This window comes from Ctenopharyngodon idella, chromosome 18 (genome assembly GCF_019924925.1).
Source record: "Ctenopharyngodon idella isolate HZGC_01 chromosome 18, HZGC01, whole genome shotgun sequence".
Lineage (NCBI taxonomy): Eukaryota > Metazoa > Chordata > Actinopteri > Cypriniformes > Xenocyprididae > Ctenopharyngodon > Ctenopharyngodon idella.
In genome coordinates, this window is record NC_067237.1 from 1,439,450 (window position 1) to 1,464,000 (window position 24,551).

The window sequence follows — 24,551 nt, forward strand, 5'->3', positions numbered from 1 at the left end:
ATGAGAATTCACAGCACGCTTAAATGAAAGATCCATTCTGTTCACGTACTGTATTTGCTGTAATTTAAATGCAAGATCACCCTCTAGAGCACACAGACCCCCGAACCCCTCCCTCACACACACACACACACACACAAACACACACACTCATGCTGGGGACTTTCCATTGACTTCTGCTGCTTTAAAACAGATCTTATGATAGTTTATGTCACCTACTACTAAAGTAACCTTTTTGCATGTTTACATTTTTGTTAAAACATTGTTTAGTATGTTTATTAAGCCGTTTGGCTGGTCCCCTCAGGTTTTACTATCCTCTTGGGGACGTTTGATCTCTCTCTCTCTCTCTCTCTCTCTCTCTCTCTCTACGCACACACACACACGCACGCACACGCGCACATTTGACGTCTCAGCTGAAACTCATCTCATGCTACAAAACTAAAGAAGCGTCTCAGGAACATTTGAATTATTGCAACATGTCCAGATAGCAGGATCTCGCGCTCTCTCGGCAGTCGGTGGGCAGCGCGAGGCGTGTCTGCAGCGTGGGCTGCATGTGGGGACCGTGTTTCTCCTCACCACTCCCATTCACCGGCGGCTGAACTGCAGAAACACCACGTCCTCTCTGACAGCGCTTCATTTATAACATACGCAGGCACGTTTCTCTCATTGGAGTCTAACGGAGAGGAATAATTCATCGGAAGGCGGTTGCGTATGACTTGGGATAATGTTTGGATACAGTACTGGAGCAGACGCGAGGACTTCCAGTGATCTCATGGATTAGATGATGTGCATACTCAACGACTTTGATCAATTTGTGCAAGAACAAGTATGTTTGCGTGTATATGGCTCGGTTTTCAGCGGACTGAACGCCGTTTCCACTGCTCAATGTGATGTGGATACTTGTCAAGGACATCGTGCGTAATAAATGAGCCGTTCTGGAGATCGACGGCGACAGGAGCCCCGGAAAACACTCTCGTAGTGCTGTTGTGATCGAGCCCGGTGGATGCGTGTCTGCTTAAGAGATGATCTTCAGCTGTCAACTCGTCGGAGAGTTCGTGCGCGCGCTCGGAGGGCTATAGGATCCGCCGGACCCGTCTGAAGAGCAAAGTTAGGTTGAATCCTGAGATCAAAAAACAAGGTAGGCTTTCCAAACATGCGATGTAAAGCGCGCCGTATGCGGGTGCGTGCTCTAAATGGGGCATTGTTGTACGAAAGATTGTATCTGTGACCTTTTCAGCGGCTATAATATGTCGTTTGTGGAAGGATGCGAGAAAAATGAGATTGATCCGGTGCGTGCAAGGAAAATGATGGGACGGTATAAACGCGCGCGCTGTTATTTTGCAGTCTTTATGCTTATTTAAAATGCAATTTTCGCTTTGTCACCAACACTTCAGTTTCGAGCTCGGACTTCATTCAGGACCGCGGACAGCACCCTGTCTGAGGCGAGGGAAAGTCTTCTGCGCGTGGATGAGAAATAATCACGCGCTTCTGGTTTAATTGAGATATTTTAAGAGCATGCATTGTGGTATGATTAAAAAAAAAAAGTGTCAGTTTCAAGTCAGATGAAGGTATGAATGCTAATTAGTCTCTGATTGACATGCGTTCGTCAGGACCGATAACGCTTCCGTCGACTTACAGTATGTTGTGTGTGAAGAGGTGCTTTGAAATGTTGAAATAATTGGTCTGCACTTTTCTTTTTCTGACTCACACATCTAGACTAACACACATAAAGGGAGCGAGTGAGAGAGAAAGCCCGATAGAATGATTCTGAAGGTCATATTTGACAGAAATCTAACATTCTCAGGAACTATGACCCTGAACTAGCACTGTTGCCATGTGACAGACAGCAGTGCTGCTGCGCATCCCAATACTGCTATTCCTCTCAGCCAAAAATAGATTGGCTGGCGAGTGGAGAAGCACCAGTGCCGTCCTGAGATATGAATCACAATGAGATTTCCAGAAACGAACTGATTAGACTTCATTGGCAGACTCATCTCTCTGTGTCCAGTAATTGGTGTGCCACACCTAATGGATGTCTGATATCCTGTGGAAATGTGTGTAATTACTGCCCTTTAAGTGTGTGTGTGTGTGTGTGTGTGTGTGCACGCGTGTTTTTGTGACATATCAGGACACAAATTTGTATAATGTCATGGGTATGACAAGGAGAGGGTGACTTATGAGGACATTACCCATGTTCCCATTTTTCAAAAGGCTTTTAAATCATACAGAATGAGCTTTTCTAGAGAAAGTAAAAATGCAGAGAGTTTTCTGTGATGGGTAGGTTTAGGGGTAGGGGTGTAGGGGGAGAGAAAATACGGTTTGTACAGTATAAAAACCAATACGCCTATGGAATGTCCCCACAATTCACAAAAAACATTGTGTGTGTGTGTGTGTGTGTGTGTGTGTGTGTGAGTGAGAGAGAGAGAGAGAGAGAGAGAGAGAGAGAGAGAGAGAGACTGAGTTTTCCTTTAATCTCTGTCAAAAAACGAAACAAGAAAGAACTACTAAAACCAAATATACACTCTAAAAATGCTGAGTTAAAAACAACCCAAGTTGAGTTAAATAAACCCAGGGTTTGGGTTGTTTTGACCCAGTGGTTGGGTTAAATGTTTGCCCACTGTGCTGGGCAGTTTTATTGAACCTAACTATTGATTAAAAATGACTATATGTCTGGCTTAAAATGAACCCAAAATATGTTGGAAATTAAAAATCAGACACATAATTACTAGAGTCAACAATAATAATCAAAAGGTGAACATTTAGTAATAAGCAATTCATAAATGTTTATTATCTCATTATTATTTATTAAACTTATTAATAAATATTTGGATTAATTTTAAGCAAGCAATATAGTGATTTTTAAACAATAGTTGAGTTAAATCAAACTACCCAGCAGGTTGGGCAAACATTTAACCCAACTGCTGGGTGTGTCTTTTTTTAACCCAAATAGGGTTCATTTTAACCCAGCATTTTTAAAGAGTGTACATTTATCTGTTTAAGCAAATATTCAAATATTACAGGTTCTTACGAAGTTCATCTGCTATTTATTTATTTATTTATTTATTTATTTATTTATTTCTCTAAGACATTTTTTTTACCCTAAACTATAAAAATGCTGGGATAAAAACAACCCAAGTTGGGTTGAAAATGGACAAACCCAGCGGTTGGGTTAAATGTTTGCCCAACCTGCTGGGTAGTTTTATTTAACTAAACTATTGTTTAAAAATTACTGTATTGCTTAAAATGAGCCCAAAATATGTTGGAAATTAACATTTATTAATATGTTTAATGAATAATAATTAAATAATAATTATTGTTGACTCTAGTAATTATATGTCAGATTTTTAATTTCCAACATACTTTAGGTTCATTTTAAGTAAGTAATACAGTAATTTTTAAACAATAGTTGAGTTAAATAAAACCATCCAGCATGTTGGTCAAACATTTAACTTTGTGTGTGTGTGTGTGTGTGTGTGTGTGTGTGTGTGTGTGTGTGTGTAATATGCATTGTAAAATATTTTTGTGAAAAAAAATTGTCAGATAAGCTAAACATGTCCATCTATATTACTACTTTATTTAAGTAAAAAAAAAAAAAAAAAAAAATATATATATATATATATATGTATACTCGTCAACATGACTGCATTCTGTTACAGCAAGACAAGCACTTTTAGGGGTTTTAGGTCAGGTAGAAATAGCTTCTAATGTAGCAGCTTTCACTTTTTACAGGTAAATTACAATCCGTTTAATTGAATTTCATAAAAGGTTTCAATTAATCATCCACCCACTTGTTTATCTTTGATACATTAGCATTATGTAAGCTCAGAGAAGGAGCTAATTCTATATTACACAGACACTCTGGATGGTTCATACCACTTTATATATTTCACTGGACAAAACTTTGCTGGCATCTTCCTTCGGCTTGGTTATGACTGAGAGCATTGGGTTCAAATATGCTTTATTCTCATCAAGACCAGTTTGTACCAATATGTCAGTCTTTTTGTAAGCATTACGATTGACGGCCTTTCTTCTGGCAGCTTGGTTAAATTTGGAGCTCTGAAAAAGGTCATTAATGAATGCACGCTTTCTGAACATTTTCATTGCTGTTGTTGATATGTTTCGAGAACACAAGCTTGTTCTCTCTCTCTTTCTTTCTGTCTGTAGTCAGTCAGTTCCCTCAATATGACATGGCCACTCTGTCAGCTCTCTGGGAATTAGAGAGTGGGAGTCTATTACTCTGAATCTGGCAACCCTGAGGCAAAGCAAGCCCTCTCTCCTTCCTCTGTTCTGCCCGGTCCTGCAGTCCTGTTCACGAACCCGTCTGTACTCCTGGCCTGCTTGAGTGTATGTGCTGCTGAAACTACAGGATCAGGATGGCTGTGGGTTTGTTCTTTGGATGTGGGTCAATGACAGTGTGTTGATAATGCACAATGATGCAACTTCGCTGTAAAAAAAAAACAACTCATTGGTATGGAAGCTTATTTCTGCTGTGGAATAAAGAATTAAACAAGGTAATTGCAATGTTTTATCTCACAATTCAGACTTTTTTTCTTGCAATTGTGAGAAAAAAATCCAAATTGTGAGATATAATCTCAAAATTGTGAAATGTCACAGTTGGCTTTATTATTTTTTTATTCTGTGGCCGAAACAAGCGTCCATACTTTGGCACCCACAAGCTGTATTTTATTATTATTATTATTATTATTTTTCTATACAACACTCTGATCTCTTTCACACCAGCGTTCATCTCTGTTTGGCTTTACAGTTCATTCTCAGCACTCCCAGAGTCAGTATCAATCTCTCTGGATTCTTTCATCTCTAACTTTTCCTGAAGTGTAAGGATGTTAATCATGGTGTTCAGACCACTCTTTCCATTATTGGATCCTTTGATCATAGTTCTCAGCTAATCTTGTGTCGTTTGGATGTTATTTCTCTCCCCTCCCATCAAATAGCAGATGTATATCAGCCGGATCGCTGCTGTTGATTCAGTCGGCAGTTATTTGCAATTGGCTTTATGTAAAAAGGTTTTCTGAACTTGTGTTGTTATTCTGGTAACACTTTACAATAACAATTTTCAACATTATTATTGGTTTAACTTAAAAAAAAGGAAGTTACCTGGTTGCCTTAAAATTTTGAGTTTAAAAATTGAGTTAGGACAAAGAAGGAGATTGGTTTAATAAATAGAAACTCAAAATATTATGCTATCTGAATTACATTAATTATCTCAGTTGATTTGACAAAAGAAAAAAAAAAATTGTGATAAATCATGAAAATATTTTTTTATTTACAGTGTGACTGCATTAGTTAACATGAACTAACATGTATAAAGCATGTATTATTCTTTTTTTTTTTTTTTTTTTTTTACATTTACTAATATGTCATTAAAATCAAAAGTTGTATCTGTTAATATTATTTAATGGACCTGAACTATCAATGAACAGTTGTACTTTTTATTAACTAACATTAACATTAATAAATGAATAATATTAATAAATACTGCAATAAATGTATTACTAGTTGTTAGTTACAATAAATGCATTAGATGATGTTAACTAATGGGACCTTATTGTAAAGTGTTACCATTGTCATTATTAAAAACATATATATATATATATATATTATAAATATAATTTATATTATATTACAAATACATTGTTCATTGTTACACTCTAAAAATGCTGGGTTAAAAACAAATTGGGTTAAACATGGACAAACCCAGTGATTGGGTTGTTTTAACGCAGTCGTTGGGTTAAATGTTTGCCCAACCTGCTGGGCAGTTTTATTTAACTCAACTATTGTTTAAAAATGAGTATATGGCTTGTATATGGAAATTAAAAAGAATTACTAGAGGCAACAATAATAATCAAAAGGTGAACATTTATTAATAAGCATTAATGTGTATTGTTTAATTATTATTCATTAAATGTATTCATAAACGTTTAATTATTAAATATATTAATAAATGTTAATTTCCAACATACTTTGGGTTCATTTTAAGCAAGCAGTACAGTAATTTTTAAACAATAGTTGATTTAAATAAAACTGCCCAGAAGGTTGGGCAAACATTTAACCCAACTATTGAGTTTGAGACAGTCTTTTTGAGCAAGATGTGCATTTTCAGCGGTGTTACCGCGAGGCAAGCGCTTTTCACAGAGCATGCATGAAAACATGCATGTGAGCGTTCAAAAGGAGCTGCATGTCAGTCAGACAGAGACTGATGCTGCACAAAGAAGGAGACTGTTGCATTTTGTAATTTAGCATTGAAGAAATAGTACTTTTGGCATCCCTGCTGTCATATAAAAGGTTAATGGCTGTATACTGAAGCGTGCATCATCCATCCATTCATTCATTCCTCCCTCTCTTGTTTTAATGTCCTGTTCTTATTCCACAGTGTTCCTCTCTTCTTACATTACTCTGCCTGGGGGAGGCTTCCCTCCCGTCCCCGCTCTCTTTCTTCTGCTGATCATTTGTTCATGCATCTGCAGTGTAAACACCGCTCTCTTACTCAGCACTCTGCACGAGGGTCTGGAATGGTGAACAGTAATAGCTAATGCCTGTGGGTGGAACACATACTGTGTGTAATGCCAGTGCAGCGCGAGGCATGGCAGAGGGAAGGGTGCTTGTCTTTATATGTCTACTCAGCTAAACACCAACCAATTATCTCAATCACTGTTGTGTGAACAGGGTGTTGGCAAGAAGTTAAAAATAGACCCGTCTCAAACTTTTAACAGTCAAGCATGTGCAAACGGTTTAATGTTGGATGCCTCTAACTTCTGTGCATTTGAACTCTAAAGGAGACAAGAACAATGGGGAAAACATTTAACGATGGGGAGAGCATTTATTATAGCTTGTCAAATTTGCCCCTATTTCTGTGTGTCTTTTTAAATGCAAATGAGCTGCTGCTCCCGGCCCCCTTTCCAGAAGAGGGCGGAGCTTTAACAGCTCGTGCTTCGGTCGCTCAACAACAACAAAGCTGGAGAATCTCACGCAGCCAAAATGAGGATTGTCAGTAACGGTGTTCAGCCTTACATTGTTCAAACCGGAGTCGACACTGATGGAGAGACTCAGGAAGAAGTTACAACTTTTAGAATGAAACTGGACGTTTCTGAATGGTTAGTGGATAAATTTATGTAGTTGCTGTGGAGTTGATTCAACTCATCCACTAGCATGTGCCGCCATGTTAATCTTTTTTCGTTGAATTGACTCTCGTTTGTGAAGCAGTCCGGTGTAAAATGACGGCATGTCAACAACACTCTACTACAACAACTCTTCCTCTTCTCTAAAGCAGCCCAACATGGCCTCACCCCCTTTGTTGTGTGTTCTCGGGGGTGGGGTTTATGTAAATTTTAGGGTTAGTGATGTCACCAACCCAGGAAGAAGCTCGTTGTAGTCCCTACCAGCCGTTTGTTGTAGTCCTTAAACAGAGATTTTTGTAAAAGAAAATTTCTTCCTTTGCATTGAACTTTGAGCATTGTAACTTTGCAGATGTTGTTTATGATCAAACAGCAACATTACACACTAACTAAAGTTAAAAAAAGTGAAATCATTATCAACCACCCCAAGGCATTATGGCAGTATAATAATGTTAATATATCAACATGTAAACTACTACAATCTGATTTGAATCTCAAATGATAGTGAATATCACAATGTACTGAAAACAATTTGGATTTACTTCGCTAGAAAATCTCACAAAAAATTACAAAGAAACTATAATAGTAATACATTGGATTAAACAGGAAATTTTAAAGTAGAAAGACTGAAATTGTATTTTCTTGCAAAATGTAGTAAAAGGCTACATGATGAATTAAAGTTTAGCAAATTTAGCTAATTGTATTTTTTTTTTTTCTCATGAAAACATCACTTTAACCTTGATTTACTATAAAATTGCATGTATTCTCCAATTAAATCTAATGTAATTTCCCACCATATGGCAAGGTAACTTTTTGCTTGACCTTTCCAGTGCTAAATGGACAAACATATATATTTACAGTGCAGAGAAAGTGATTTTTGCATTTCTTTGGTTACAGTACGTCTTCTCCCTGTTTTCACTGATTTCAATGATTTATTTATCATTCTCTGTTCGCCTCTGTGATCTGAACACATAAAGCGAAGGCATGCAAGATAAATATCCTCAAAATATCCTCATTTAGCTCTTTTATTAAAATATAATAACGTGTTTGAAGTTGATGTTCTGAAATCTTCATATAGAGAATATAATAAGTATCTTTATTCATGATTGGTTCTTCGACGGAAATATTTACTTACATCACAGTTTGCTCCACATATGAAATGTATTAAATAATGCAGAGAATTTTTCACAATATCTGTATTATTCATACATCATATTGAGTTATTACAGAAAGCAATACATTTGTGGGATGATAGTAGTAAACAAGAAGATGAAGGGTCAAACTTTCCATGCAATGCAAAACAAAAGCGACACAAGCCTAATGGAATAAATCAGTTCTCATCTCTTGTTGGTTGTATCTGCTTGTATACATGATTTCTGCACCTCCCGTTGATATGTATCATAGTTGAAAAATAATGATGTGCTTGGACTGATTGTTGGCGACAGAGAGATGTTTATTAATGCATCGTGCTACAGTAAGTGTGGTTATGATAGACAGCTCTATTTGCAGTGACTGTATGAATCCATCCTCTCATGTAGCTGTGTAGTCGATCAACACGCCGTTTGCTATAAGCTGCTTTAGAGTGTTGGATTAAAGGCAATTAATAAGGATCAGGTTACATACTTACAGCTACAATAAAGAATGTATTAAGTTAACAATCATAAAATGAACTCAAAGTAAACCCTACTTTAAAGGGGACATATTTTGCTTTTTTTTACGTTTTATCTTTCTTTAGTGTGTAATGTTGCTGTTTGAGCATCAAAAAGCTCTGCAAAGTTCCACTTATTCTCTACATCAGTGTCAGTGTTTCTGAACTCCCTGAAATGCCTTCATTGTAGTCTTGAGTGTTCTTCCAGGAACAAACACGTCATAATATTCCTCATTTAAATACTTAATACGCAGAATAAAGGGGCGAGGCCTGGTTGAGTTAGTTAGTATTGTGTTGAAACTGGCGGTTATGGTAAGGGGAGGGACATTTCCCAAACACTAATCACAACACACCGCTCCAGCCGACCAATCAGAGCACATTGTGCTTTTCAGAAGGAGGGGCTTCATAGAGACAGGAACTAAACAGAGCGTTACTGACAGACTGGGAAGAGAGGAGCTGAACAATGGAGAATATGAGGAAAATAATCAACTTTCAAGCAGGAAAACCTGCTCTAGTAGAGCACAAAAACCAAAGACTTTGTAAAATGGCAAATGGCCCCTTTAATTTATGGACTACATACTTTATTCGAACTGTCCAATCTATTTGAACAAGGACTCTTTTACATGTAAAGTAAGATCATAACTGAAGCTTAATGGCTAGTAATTATATTCTGCATGAATGCACAATGCTTTGAAACTTCATTGTGTTTGCAACATTTGTCTCGCTTCTTCAAAGTCAAAGATCTGCAGCTCGTGTTTGCGAGGGACTGAGATTTCGACCGAACACAATGTGCCACAAAAGCCTCTTGCCAAAAATAGCCGATCAATCTTCTTCTCAGCATTTGATTACCTCACTTCCTGCGTCAGTGTGGGAAAACGTCCAGAGTCTAATGGTTTAAGTGCTGACTTTCTTTACCTGTGACCCAAACACTCTTCTCTTTATGATTTCTCTCTCTTCCAAAAGGCATAAGGCAGTTTATTTCATCGAGTCTATCAGATGTGACTCATATTTACAAATTCATAATCATTAAGCAAGGAAGGCTGTCGGGAAATGAGCAGAAAACATGAGCTTTATATGACTGATGATGCCAAATGGATTGTATGATGATGTGGTGATTATGACAACAGCCATGATCGTCATGTTTTCAAATAGTTGATTTCAATCTGAAGTTTATTCTCCAATACTATTACAGAATCCTCCGTTCATTAAATGTTACTAACGAGCCCTAAAGTCACCATGAAATAAAAACGGACAGTTCTTATTTTTTTGTGGAATATTGCAGTGTTTATTTTAAATAATTTATCTGTGCATATCATTATTGTTTTAAATTCATGTTCCTCGTAATCCCCTCCCTCTTGCAGCATCTCTTCTCTTCTCTGATGACGAGGGCGGGGCAACCTGTCACTCACATGAGATCCACCAATAGCAAACCACCACCATCCAATCAATTCCCCACAGACAAAATCAAGCCCCGCCCTACATTTGTTCTTGTTCCAGAAGCGTTTCTCTCAGATATACGGCACAAACTGTGGCTTTTTGTGTCAAACATGAAGTTGGTTTGTAAAATAAAGAGAGATCACACAAAGTACGTCAAGTATTGAAAACAGATGCACATAAGAATGAGACAGGGTTGATTTGTCTGGCTGCTTTACAACCATTTGACTATTAAAGCCATTAGGCAACCCAGATGGTTATTAGGCAAGAAGATCATTTGTATGTGGACGTGCAGTTAAGTATTAATATTTTATGTCTAATTAAAAATGCATCGATGAGGGCTTTCATTTATAGATTTTTTTCTTTATTGTTTGTGTGCATCAGATGTTGTTTCAGCTCATTATAAGCAGCTAAAAGCGTGCTGCTCATGGCTTCATCGCTCTTAGACTCTCTGGCTCAAGGTCAAAGTGTCTTTTGGTTGCTGGGTTCAGTTAATGGACCTACTTAACCTGGCCGTGTTCGAGCAGAGGACGGCGTTCACATCTAGAATTACTGGTTTGACTTTCTTTGAACATTTCCCATTGTTATCATGTTGAAATCAATGCAACAGTCACAGCGTTGTGAATAATAGGCTATAGGCTCACTCTGCACACTTTTAGTGGATTGTTATTGTCATTATTTGAAAGAACCATTCTAGTTTGTGCAAATGAATAACATATTCATACAGTCATTATAGAGATTGCATCAACTCTTGCTTATTAAAGGAGAATAAATGCAATTGCTTACGGTGCTGCTCATCCACGACTGCCTTCATATTCTGAGCATGTCGCGGATAGCTATTGCATTCATTTTTCCCAGCTGGGCAGTTTAAACGTTACATTGTGCCTTACTTTCAAGCCATCATTGTCATTATTTATGATGCAGACTTTGTATTTTTTCTTTTCACATTAGACTGAGATTCAGAGAAGCAGGAACTCTTTTATTGCTAATACAATGTCCTGAAATGACTTTGGTCTTTACAAAAGAAAGATTTTCCACAACATTTTATAAGTCATACGAGTCAGCAAGTGGTGAAAGCTCTTGTAAGCGGATTGGTCTTGGCAAATGTTTAGCGTCTGCCATGGACGTCTCTGTTACAGACCTAATGAACTCTGACAACAGAGTAAATCAGTAAAAATCCTGACAGACGCTGCTGTAGGGAATAAAACTAATTCTGTTTAGACTTCGGCATCAAGGTCAACGAAATCAAGTCCCTTTCAGTTTATTCGGACAGGCTGAACTAGATGTGTTTTACCAACCCGTACACAGATGCAGGATTGACTGGATTTTTTAAACTTTTAATTTCCACACCTGTCGGCTTTACCTGTTAATCATGTTAATTTCAAAGTTACTGATGAAAATGCTAGTTGACAAAGGTTTTATCTTTTTATTTTGTTATTTTTTAAGTGATAACAAAGATATAAGATATAACTCACAAAACACTTTATATGCTTATACTTATAAAGAATACTTCATTATACTCATATAGTATTTTTTTCAGGAGTTCAGGTTTTTCACAAGGACATATTTCGCATGTATTTATGTCGAAACCCTTTTTATGTTTTATACATATGTGAATGAATGAATGAATGTTTATACATTTTTTGAAAAAGAAAATTGGTCACGTTTTTGTTATTTTATCAAGAATTAGTTCACTTCAGAATTCATATTTCCTGAAATTTTACTCACCCCCATGTCATCCAAGATGTTTATGTCTTTCTTTCTTCAATCGAAAATAAATGAAGTATAGTGAAGTGAAGTCCATATAGTGGACTTCACTGGAGTTCAACGGGTTGAAGGTCCAAATTGCAGTTTCAAAGAGCTCTACATGATCCCAGACAGGGAATAAGGGTCTTATCTAGCAAAACGATCATTTTCTAAAAACAAAAAAAAAAATGGTATACTTTTTAATCACAAATGCTCGTCTTGCACTTCTCTGTGATGTACCACACATTACGTAATCAGGTCACGCGTGACGTAGACAGAAGTACTGATCCAGTGTTTACAAAGCGAACGTGCAAAGACTAAATCAAACGCCCTTTACAAAAAAAAGGCAAAACAACAATGTCAGATGATTTTGAAGTTGGAGGAGAAAATTAGATGTTTTTCGCCCTACCGCCGTACTTCCGTCTACGTCACGCGTGACCTTTTTCAACATGATTACGCAATGCATGGCGCATCGCAGAGCAGTGCAAGATGAGCATTTGTGGTTAAAAGCTATATAATTTTTATTTTTTTTAGAAAATGACAGATGGTTTCTCTAGATAAGACTCTTATTCTTCGTCTGGGATCGTGTAGAGCTCTTTGAAGCTGCACTGAAACTGACATTTGGACCTTCAACCCGTTGAACCCCAGTGAAGTGCACTATATGGAGAAAAATCCTGGAATGTTTTCCTCAAAAACCTTCATTTCTTTTCCACTGAAGAAAGAAAGACATAAACATCTTGGATGTCATGGGGGTGAGTAAATTATCAGGAAATGTTTAATTCTCAAGTGAACTGATCCTTTAAATTATTAGTAATATCACTAAAATAGACAAAAGTTATTGACAGAGTAGTCTATTTCACTCTGACAGATCACTAACATAGTAAAATACACTAAAATGGTTTACTATGACATTATGATATGACAACTATTGTAAAAGACAAAAAGTTAAAACTATAAAAATGAGCCGTGTCCAGCCAAATGGTTACTGCTGCAGGTTTGGTATGAACTGCTTAACTTGTGCTGAGCCACAAAAAAAAAAGAAAAAAAAAAATCAAAACCTTAAAGGTTCCCTCAAATCTAGAAAAAGACACTCATATAATATTTAGCCTATAGTGACAGGAGAGACTAATGGACCTCTCTTTTCTCTCCTCTGTGATGACACTAACTCTAGGCAGAAAACTTCAGGCCCCTATTGTAGTCATTCCCTACAGGACAGTTCACCCATAAATTAAATGTGTATATAATCACCTCTAGAAAACACTTACCCCATACACCATCATCTTTACTGCTTCAAGAACCAAAAACACCATAAAAGTGTTGTAAAAGTAGTCCATGTCTTCTGAAGCTACACATTTGGAGCAGTGGAGGGGAAGTTGTATGACTTTGAATAACCCTTGTGAAAAATAAGTGTGCTGAGAAGCGCTGTTGAAAGTGGATCGGACAGAGCAGCACAACAATCAGCCAATCAGCAGTTGGGGGCATGTCCTTTCATAATGGAGGAGGAGAGAGAGCGAGCGAGATGGAGATCTGAAGAAAGACTGTAGAAAGAGAGATAGCTGAGAGACATTACAAAAAGGCTGGAGAAACCTAATTAAAAGTGTGAAGGCCTGAAAACGGATGCCGAGGTTTTGTATTTAAAATTTTATGCTAATTTCACAGCAATGCTAAGGGGTTAATAAGTGGGTCAAAAAGCACTCTAACTGCATTTAATGTAAATGTAAACTATAATATACTTTCATTTAATTGTAAATAACACACATTTAAGTGTCTGAAAACATGACATTCGGTTCACACTTAAGTATATTCTTTTAAAGTATATTATTTCCGTAATAAGTACTCTTTTTAACAGTATGTTAAAGTGTACTTTTTTTACACAAGGGATCGTACAAAAGTCATATGGACCGTGGTTGAACAATGAACAAAAAAATCCTCCTTTTGTGTTACAGATTTGGAGTGACATGATGGTATTTTCGAGAACTGTTCCTTTAATCTCACATTTGTGCTTTGCTCTGAGCGGACATGAAGTGATCACTGATCTTCACATCTCTCAAAAGTCTGGAAGCTTCTGAGAGAGCAGATTAGAACAGGAACTTTCACTTCTTTAAACTTCAGTTGTCTCGTCTTCATTCTTATTACAGCACATGCTGTTCATTTACTCAGTGTCCTTTAACACATAAAATCACTTTTAATCTAGCCAAGTCATTATAGGGTTATTAAACTTTGAATGCACCCGATAGTAAATTATCACTGCTTTCATTATCTTCTATATCAGTTTGTGCATTCTGCTAATATCTGTGAATAATTTTAATAACCCTCACAATGACTGTCCTGAGTGATATTCTCAAGTAATTAACTCTGACTTTTTATTGCCTCTTTAGTCTGATCAGAAGTCTTAGGCCTGCTCTGAATAGATTCATTTGTGTGTATAAGTACACAAGGCAATGAAACATGGCACATCGGGACAGCGTTAATAGAAAGAGAGAATGAAGGAGGAATGAATGTGGCAATTCTGTTTTGAGTTGAATGTGCTGCACAATTTAAGCACTGCATATACTGTTTTGAGCCTTATAACCTAAATGATACATAATGTGAAGTATTTTCTGATTTCTGATTTCTCTGTTTAAGGACTACAACTAATGGCTGGTAGGGACTACAACAAGCTTCTTACCGGGTTAGTGACATCACAAACCTTAAAATTTACATAAACCCCGCCCCCGAGAACACACAACAAAGGGGGTGGGGCCATGTTGGGCTGCTTTAGAGAAGAGGAAGAGTTGTTGTAGTAGAGTGTTGTTGACATGCCGTCATTTTACGCCGGACTGCTTCACAAACGAGGGTCAATTCAACACTGGATTTGAACAAAAGATTAACATGACGGCACATGCTAGTGGATGAGTTGAATCAACTCCACAGCAGCTACATAAATTTATCCACTAACCATTCAGAAACGTCCAGTTTCATTCTAAAAGTTGTAACTTCTTCCTGAGTCTCTATATCAGTGTCGACTCCGGTTTGAACAATGTAAGGCTGAACACCGTTACTGACAATCCTCATTTTGGCTGCGTGAGATTCTCCAGCTTTGTTGTTGTTGAGCAACTGAGGCACGAGCTGTTAAAGCTCCGCCCTCTTCTGGAAAGGGGGCCAGGAGCAGCAGCTCATTTGCATTTAAAGGGACACACACAAAAAACAGCGTATTTGGGGCAAATTTGACAAGCTATAATAAATGATCTGTGGGGTATTTTGAGCTGAAACTTCACAGACACATTATGGGGACACCAGAGACTTATATTAGATCTTGTAAAAGGGACATAATAGGTCCCCTTTAAAGTCAGCATGAAACAGAAGTTGCGCTAGTCTTTTCTCCCCTGTTGTGGCGTATATCCTAGTGAAACGGCTTCTGAAACAAGAACACATGTAGGGCGGGGCTTGATTTTGTCCGTGGGGAATTGATTGGATGATTGGATGGTTGTGATTTGCTATTGGTGGATCTCATGTGAGTGACAGGTTGCCCCACCCTCATCATCAGAGAAGAGATGCTGCAAGAGGGAGGGGAGGTTATTCTGCTTCAAGATTATGAGGAACATGAATTTAAAACAATAATGATGTGCACCGATAAATCATTTAGGATAAACACTGCAAAATTCCATTAAAAACTAAAAAACAAAACAAGGATTGTCCATTTTGATTTCATGGTGACTTTAAGTTTTCTGTGATAACAGGTTTACAAGCATTTTTCATAACAAACCTAGTGAAATGCTGTAATCATCTGTTCACAAATTATGCAAATGTGAAAATAAATGTTGCATTGCACATTAAACTTGCAGCACTTGCAAAGTTGGAGTGCATTTACTGTGAAGTGCTCGCTTTTATACGCTGAAAAACGGCGTAATGAGCTGATCGTGTGTAAATGAACACAATGACGCACTTCACTCTGAAACAGCGCGGTGAACTATATACTTATTATACTATAACACACAGTGTAGTGTGTATCAACTTGCTGTCATAGAGAAGAGTGAGCGAGAAAACACAGGTTGTATTGGTGTAGCAAAATGAGTACTGAAACTATACAGTATAGACATTAGTACATGATTATGGGATAAGTAAAGCATTGGAGATTGAATTTCCACTAAAAATAACTGCATGAAGATATTTTTGCACCAAAAATATTAGCACAGAACATCTAAAAAAAAAAGTGTATGGATTCTGTCTGGACCTGCTTATGAGAGAGAAAGATAGTCTGGGGGGGTGTATGTGTGTGTGTGTGTGTGTGTGTGTGTGTGTGTTTCATCCTCTGTAATTTGGCACTTGATATATTCCCTATAAAAGGGATCCTCATGAATTTTTCATTCAGGATGCAGTGTGGCATGCTGGGTGATGATGCTAGGCAGAGTGCTAGCGTGGCACAGCAAAACCTGCTTTAAACGGTAATTGCTACGATTGATCAAAGCATTGATCCGTTATTGCTTATATTTTCAGAGTCCTTGAGGCTCAAGGAACTTAATGTGCCCTTCTCCAGAGCTTCTTTAGATCATAACATTAGCATACCGAGCTCCATGCTAGACCCTCAATACATATTACATCTAATTGGCGCTTGACACAGAGGTACGCGCAGTCCTGTGCTCGTCTAAAAATAGATATAATAACCATCAGCACACTCTGCGGCCTTGTGAAATGCTTCATTTGCACACACAACTCACGTGTGAGCGTTTTGAACCTTGTAGGAAATGCACACATTCCCACACACACAGACGAGCGGTAATCGATCAGGAGAACCGCAGTCTGCGCTCGCCGTGGAAGTGAGATTGCAGTGATTAGATTGCTGTTGGACGCCCTCGTGTTCTGCACTCAGAGAAGTCACACGTGCCCCTGCTGGTCTACACATGTGGGTGACGACAACAAATTCAACACATTCCATCAATACGGTACACTTTGGTGGCCATGACTGTATTTAGAGGCACAAATCCTGTGGCTTTTGTGTTTGAAATCTATTTGACAAATATGTAACTAGTCAAAAGTCGCAGTTTTTTTAAAAGTCAGCATGAGACTGAAGTTGTAATAGTCTTTTCTTCCCTATTGTGCCATATATCTGAGTGAAACGCTTCTGGAACAAGAACAAATGTGGGGCGGGGCTTGATTTTGTCCGTGGGGAATTGATTGGATGATTGTGGTTTGCTATTGGTGGATCACATGTGAGTGACAGGTTGCCACGCCCTCGTCATATTGTATTGTAAAACTTAATTATGAAATGCTTTATAAAGAGGGTGAGATGTGTCAGGTATGATGTGATATGCTTTCTTTATCACCTGAATATCAAACAAATCTGACAACCCAGGAAATTTCACATCCAATACTTTACCTTTAATAGTGCATAAAATAAAGTCTTTGTTGGCTCATCTTACAGTATGTACAGATACACTATATCAGTATTCTCTGCAAAATTTAATTTATTATCGATAATAGTGCCTAGGTACTTAAAGCTTTCCACCAATTCAATCAAATGTTTATCGACAATCGTACGTGGGACTGCTGCCTGATTTCGACGCAGGTTTATGCACATGTCTTTGGTTTTCTCAGCATTCAGAAGTAGACCAACCTCTCAACACCAATTTGCAAAATACTATTTTACTATTTTACAAAATACTATTACTACAATAGGGCCGTGTTCCCTCTCCTCACCAACCAACAAACTATATGTAAGGAAATCTAGTAACCAAGCGGCCATTCTTGCATCCTCACCAAACCTCGACCTAAGCTCAACAAGCTTGGTTGGATCGTGTGAAATGCAGAAGAAAAATCTACAAATAAAAGCCTTGCATGATTACTACTACCCTCCAGATGTTTATGCAACAGGTCCAGTAAGGTCAGTGTCGCGTCCTGCATGCCTCTCCCCGCCCTGTAGGTGAAGTGCATTGGGTCGAAAAATGGTTTCGTTTTTTCCAATAATACCTCTTTTACTAATTTCTCAAATACCTTCATTACAAGTGAGGTCAAGGAGACTGGTCTATAATCTGTCAAGCCTTTAGGACAATTATTTTTCGCTACTGGAATAATAATAGACTCTTTCACACAGTTTTGGTACATACTGAACCTCAAAAGACCAATTAAAAATATAAGTAAAAATTGGACCCAGTTCCTCTGCGCACTGTTTCAGCACCCTACCACTTATTCCATCCGGACCAGGACTCACTTTAATCTTACTGTTTAAAAAGTTTGACTACACTTTCCACATTAAAAGAAACAGGTAAACTTCCATCTTGAGGAGAGTTATAAAACTCCTCTTTCCCTATGCTACCATTCTGCTCCTCAAATCTAGCATGCTGCAGTTTCACCCAAATAAAGTAATATAAAGGGTGCTTGAACACGCTCTCATGGGAGCTGCTGTTCCTGGACAGTAAGAGAAGCATTTTCAGTGTTTATCTGCATTTAGTGTTTCCTGAGGCCACCAGTGCTCTGTTTTCAAAATTATATGCATGAAGATCATGTTCTGTGTGCGTCTGGCACAGCTGGCACAGATTCGCTGATGAAATATTCATTGGAGTTTGGCAAATTTGATTTCAAGTCCAAATTACTTTTTTAAAAGCTACTTCATTTTTATTGTGAATGAATATAATTCCTTCTTTATATAATGCTTTCAGAATCGATTCTAGCATCGTGGATAAATAAAAACAGAAATAAAACTTTATGGTTATTGTGTTTTTATGGCATGTGGAGCTTTCAAGGGAAACAATAGCCCATTAACAAAAGAGTCAACAGCTTGCCATTCGATCCACACCTACAGAAAGAGGCCGTTTTCAAACGCCTTGACAATTCGCCGTTCGATCTACACCTTTGCAGACACCTAAACCCCCATCACACGTCCCTTTGGCCAAGGGCTCAGCTGAGCATTTTTCACACCCTGAAAATCAATTTCACCATGACTGCAATGAAAAACAATTCAAGTCTTCATTGCCACAATTGTGTGTTGCTTAGACTCCCTGTGAATGTGCGGCAGGTTGAGCAGAGCTTTGAAAGGCAGATACTCATAAAGCTGATGATACCTGAATGCAGTCTGAGAGAAATGATGCAATGTCTTTAGCAGGTCAATGTTTATAGGCCTGACGCAACACTGTAACAATGCATCAGTTGTTATGTTATTGGAACATATTTGTTGCATTTGACTTGTTAGAATGATTTCTGAGTTTTTCAACCCCACCCCCAAAAAAAATCTCATCCTCAAGTTGTTTTATGCTTTTTCTAAACTAACGTTGTAAGAGCACCATATTAATTATTAAACATTAGAATGATTTCTGAAGGATCATGTGAGACAGAAGACTGGAGTAATGATGCTGAAAATTCAGCTTTGATCACAGGAATAAATTACACTTTACTATATATTCACATAGAAATCAATGGAAGCTTGTTTCTGCCACTAAATTAACAAAAAAAAAAAAAAAAAAAAAAAAAAGTAATTGTGACTTTTTATCTCACAATTCTGACTTTTCTTCTTTTAAAGTCAGAATTGCATGATATAAAGTCAGAATTGCAAGGTTTAAACTCAGAATTGTGAGTTATAAAGTCAGAATTGCGAGATATAAAGTCAGAATTGCGAGTTTTAAAGTCAGAATTGTGAGATATAAAGTCAGAATTGCGAGATATAAAGTCAGAATTGCGAGATATAAAGTCAGAATTGTGAGATATAAAGTCAGAATTGCGTGATATAAAGTCAGAATTGTGAGATATAAAGTCAGAATTGTGAGATATAAAGTCAGAATTGCGTGATATAAAGTCAGAATTGCGAGATATAAAGTCAGAATTGCGTGATATAAAGTCAGAATTGCGAGATATAAAGTCAGAATTATGTGATATAAAGTCAGAATTGCGAGTTATAAAGTCAGAATTGCGTGATATAAAGTCAGAATTGCGAGATATAAAGTCAGAATTGTGAGATATAAAGTCAGAATTGTGAGATATAAAGTCAGAATTGCGAGATATAAAGTCAGAATTGTGAGATATAAAGTCAGAATTGTGTCATATAAAGTCAGAATTGTGTGATATAAAGTCAGAATTGCGAGATATAAAGTCAGAATTGCGAGATATAAAGTCAGAATTGCGTGATATAAAGTCAGAATTGTGAGATATAAAGTCAGAATTATGTGATATAAAGACAGAATTATGTGAGATATAAAGTCAGAATTGCGAGATATAAAGTCAGAATTATGTGATATAAAGTCAGAATTGCGAGATATAAAGTCAGAATTATGTGATATAAAGACAGAATTATGTGAGATATAAAGTCAGAATTGCGAGATATAAAGTCAGAATTGTGTGATATAAAGTCAGAATTGCGTGATATAAAGTCAGAATTGCGAGATATAAAGTCAGAATTATGTGATATAAAGACAGAATTATGTGAGATATAAAGTCAGAATTGCGAGATATAAAGTCAGAATTATGTGATATAAAGTCAGAATTGTGTGATATAAAGTCAGAATTGCGTGATATAAAGTCAGAATTGTGAGTTATAAAGTAAGAATTGCGAGATATAAAGTCAGAATTATGTGATATAAAGACAGAATTATGTGAGATTAAAGTCAGAATTGCGGAATATAAAGTCAGAATTAGTGTGATATAAAGTCAGAATTGCGTGATATAAAGTCAGAATTGCGAGATATAAAGTCAGAATTATGTGATATAAAGACAGAATTATGTGTGATATAAAGTCAGAATTATGTGATATAAAGTCAGAATTGTGTGATATAAAGTCAGAATTGCGTGATATAAAGTCAGAATTGTGAGTTATAAAGTAAGAATTGCGAGATATAAAGTCAGAATTGCGAGATATACAGTCAGAATTATGTGATATAAAGTCAGAATTGTGTGATATAAAGTCAGAATTGCGAGATATAAAGTCAGAATTGTGTGATATAAAGTCAGAATTATGTGATATAAAGTCAGAATTGCGAGTTTTAAAGTCAGAATTGTGTGATATAAAGTCAGAATTATGTGATATAAAGTCAGAATTATGTGATATAAAGTCAGAATTGCGTGATATAAAGTCAGAATTGCGAGATATAAAGTCAGAATTGTGTGATATAAAGTCAGAATTATGTGATATAAAGTCAGAATTGCGAGTTTTAAAGTCAGAATTGCGTGATATAAAGTCAGAATTGCGTGATATAAAGTCAGAATTGCGAGATATAAAGTCAGAATTGTGTGATATAAAGTCAGAATTATGTGATATAAAGTCAGAATTGCGAGTTTTAAAGTCAGAATTGTGTGATATAAAGTCAGAATTGTGAGATATAAAGTCAGAATTGTGTGATATAAAGTCAGAATTGCGAGATATAAAGTCAGAATTGTGTGATATAAAGTCAGAATTATGTGATATAAAGTCAGAATTGCGAGTTTTAAAGTCAGAATTGTGAGATATAAAGTCAGAATTGCGAGTTTTAAAGTCAGAATTGTGAGATATAAAGTCAGAATTGTGAGATATAAAGTCAGAATTGTGAGATATAAAGTCAGAATTGCGAGATATAAAGTCACACTTCAAAGTTTTTTCTCGCAATTGCATGTATTTATCTCACAATTCTGATTTTTTATTTTATTTTTTTCTCAGAATTGCAAGTTTGAAATGAATCATTCAGATCAGTTTGTGATCTGGATCAATCGATTCTTTGAAAACATCTGACTCAATGAACGATTCGTTTGCCTGTCTCAAGGAGAGCTAGGGTGGATGGCAAGGTTTTGTTTTTAATCAATAATGACTTAAAATCCAGTTTCTTGCACAAAGACCTGGAATATAGCACACGTTCAATGGAGTGCTTTTATCATACTTTTATGATGTTTTGCATCTTTTTTGGAGCCCAAAAGCTGAAGTATCCGTTCATTGTTATTTTATGGAAAAGAACTAGTAAAAAGCCTCCAGAGATTTTCCTTTGGTCTTCAATAGAAGAAAGAGAGTAGTTTGGGTCTAAAGCGGCTAAAAAAAGTGAATTGCAAATTGTGTCTTTGGTTCCACTTGTACTTAAAAATGAATGGCAGAAGTTAAAATGGAGTTTTCAATTTAACTGGGTTGAAATTTCACAGTAAGATTATATGAGTTCAACACAGAAATAACAGAGTACTTCAAGTGTTTTCTTTAATGCTATGTCTCCAGTAATAATATGTAATCTGGCCATTTCAGTTAACTAAAATGCATAACAAAGGCATCGAAATGCGTGTCATGTCTGCTTCATGTCTCTGCCTGAGAGCCTGAGTTTTGTTTCTGTCAGATCTTAAATGAGCCATTCACTGTGATTATTGAGTGACTCCATGATATTGCAGCCTGACAGACAGATTCCGTTTTTTTTTTTAACTTGTTTTGTTTCACGGAGCCATCTCAGATGTGTCAGTACGCAGCACACACACACACACACACACGCTCATCATGTTTGAATGACTGGATACAGAAATTGAAATATAGAACGTGTTCATGCTGAAATTCACACATGCATATCTTCCCGGAGTGAAAAAATGAAGTTTAACACATGCAAACAACAGTCAAAGCGCTCATTAGAAATGTGCAAAATATCATTATGACTCATTTATCACGTTTTCTCCAGGTATGATGAATATTTTTAGCCATCATAATTATAAAACGCTCAAGTGTGCTTGTTTGGGATTAGAATTAATATTCCGGAATAAGCGCTGGACTGGATTGAGGAGAGATTTGGACAAACGGCTCTGGCTGGATGATGCCTGAAGTAATGTGAAATAATCTTGTTACACTTCCTCATCTTCCTTTCAGAAATATCACACGCTCATTTTTCTCCTGCTCATCTCCGAGCTTCGGCTTTGAGTAAATCGCTCATATTAGACATTCAACTTCAGCCAATCGAAACTGCTCCTTTATACCAATCAGATGTAGCTCTGCCTCTGCAGATAACATGGAGGGTCATTACTTCAGATAGATTTTCTGCCCGGCGCTCACGCGAACCGACGCGCAAACCGATGTGGCATGTGCCACCTAGAGCGATCCGTGGAGCGCTTGACTGGAGGGAGACACACGGAGAGGTTTGGGGAGAAAATCAGGTGTGCATCAGTGCAAGACCCTGTCGAACAGAGCTCGGTTGGCTTGACGCGAGGCGATCGCGGACCCTCGGGTGTGATTCTCCGTTAATGCATTTTCTGTGTCGCTTCTGTTCTGTTGGAGGCTGAGATTGCATTGAATGGAGAAAAAGCACATGTGTTATTCTGAGCTCGCATGCATTTCCTAACACACACGCCTTGGGCGAACACACTCCTCTGAGCTATTTTGCCGATTTAACTTTAATGAGAGAACGTGGATGTCGAGATGTGCTCAATCAGGATGTCGAATCTGTTCATTCTCAGATTTGTAGTCAAATAAATTGAGAAGTGTGTAATTGGGATTTCAACCACAGAGTTGTGGAAACTCGGGTGCTGTGATTGAACTTACTGGAAGTGAGAGGAACCCATGAAGCTCATGGATCAATACTCGAGGTAACAGGCTAAATCACGTTTCCGGCGTTAGACTGATCATTGCAGAGTATTATCTATTGACCTTGAAAAGACATTTGAGACTTCCTGAAACTGTGGTCTTTGATGTGTTTTCAGGACAGAAAGCATTGAAACTGGCTCAGAAGGAGTGTGTAAGGGCAGTTTGTTTTAGCTGGAATTAAATAATGGTCGGAGATGTGGCTGAGCGGTCATGGTGCTCATGTGATCGCTGTGAGTTTGGATCCAGCTTCGCTCCCATTCCTTCCTCTTCTTTGCCTAGTTTCCTGCCCTCTCTCTGACAAGAAATTATTATTATAATTAGTAAATATTATAAACCCAATATTTTTTGTCTAATTTTCCAGTAAAAATGTCTAAACTTCTTGAAAAAAAATTCCTGAAAACTAAGATTGTATGAGATATCAAGACTTGTTTTCCGAAAATATATCTTGAATTATGTTTAGATTTCTTACCACATTGGTGTGTGTGTGTGTGTGTGTGTGTGTGTGTGTGTGTGTGTGTGTGTGTGTGTTTATATATAAATATGTTCAGAAATTTATTTATTTATGTATTTATTTTTACTGGAAAATGACACAAAAATATTTGGTTTATTAATTATAACCCAAATTAATAATAATAATAATAATAATAATAATAATAATAACAACAACAACAATAATATATATATATATATATATATATATATATATATATATATATATTTTTTTTTTTTTTTTTTTTTTTTTTTTAATTATCTTTTTTCTGGAAAATGAGACAAAAATATTTATGTATTATTATTATTATTATTATTATTATTATTATTATTATTATTATCACTATTTTGGTCTCATTTTCCAGTAAAAATACATAATCTTTGTGTTAACTAGAATAATTTTTCCTAAGAATGGAAATTTTTTGTATTTTAAAACCATAAAATACTGTTTTTTTTTTTTTGTTTTGTTTGTTGTTGTTGTTGTTGTTGTTTTTTTGCATTTCTCTGTATATTATTATTATTATTATTATTAATAGTTTACTATTTGGTTAGTGGTACTAATATCACATTTGAAATGTCTTTTGTTTCCGTAATCACCCTGCTGCTCATCTAGTTACAGCTGCAGGCC

At 36.7% G+C, this 24,551-nt stretch overlaps 1 protein-coding gene across 1 annotated transcript in view; it reads left to right on the forward strand.

The window, feature by feature from the left end:
• Positions 1-352: 352 nt before the first annotated feature.
• si:cabz01090165.1 (uncharacterized protein LOC100333421 homolog) overlaps positions 353-24,551 on the forward strand; it is a 163,242-nt gene continuing 139,043 nt past the window's right edge. The window contains exon 1 of the mRNA XM_051869624.1: positions 353-1,135. The gene's annotated coding sequence lies outside the window, so the exon portion shown is untranslated. The remainder of the gene's footprint in view (positions 1,136-24,551) is intronic.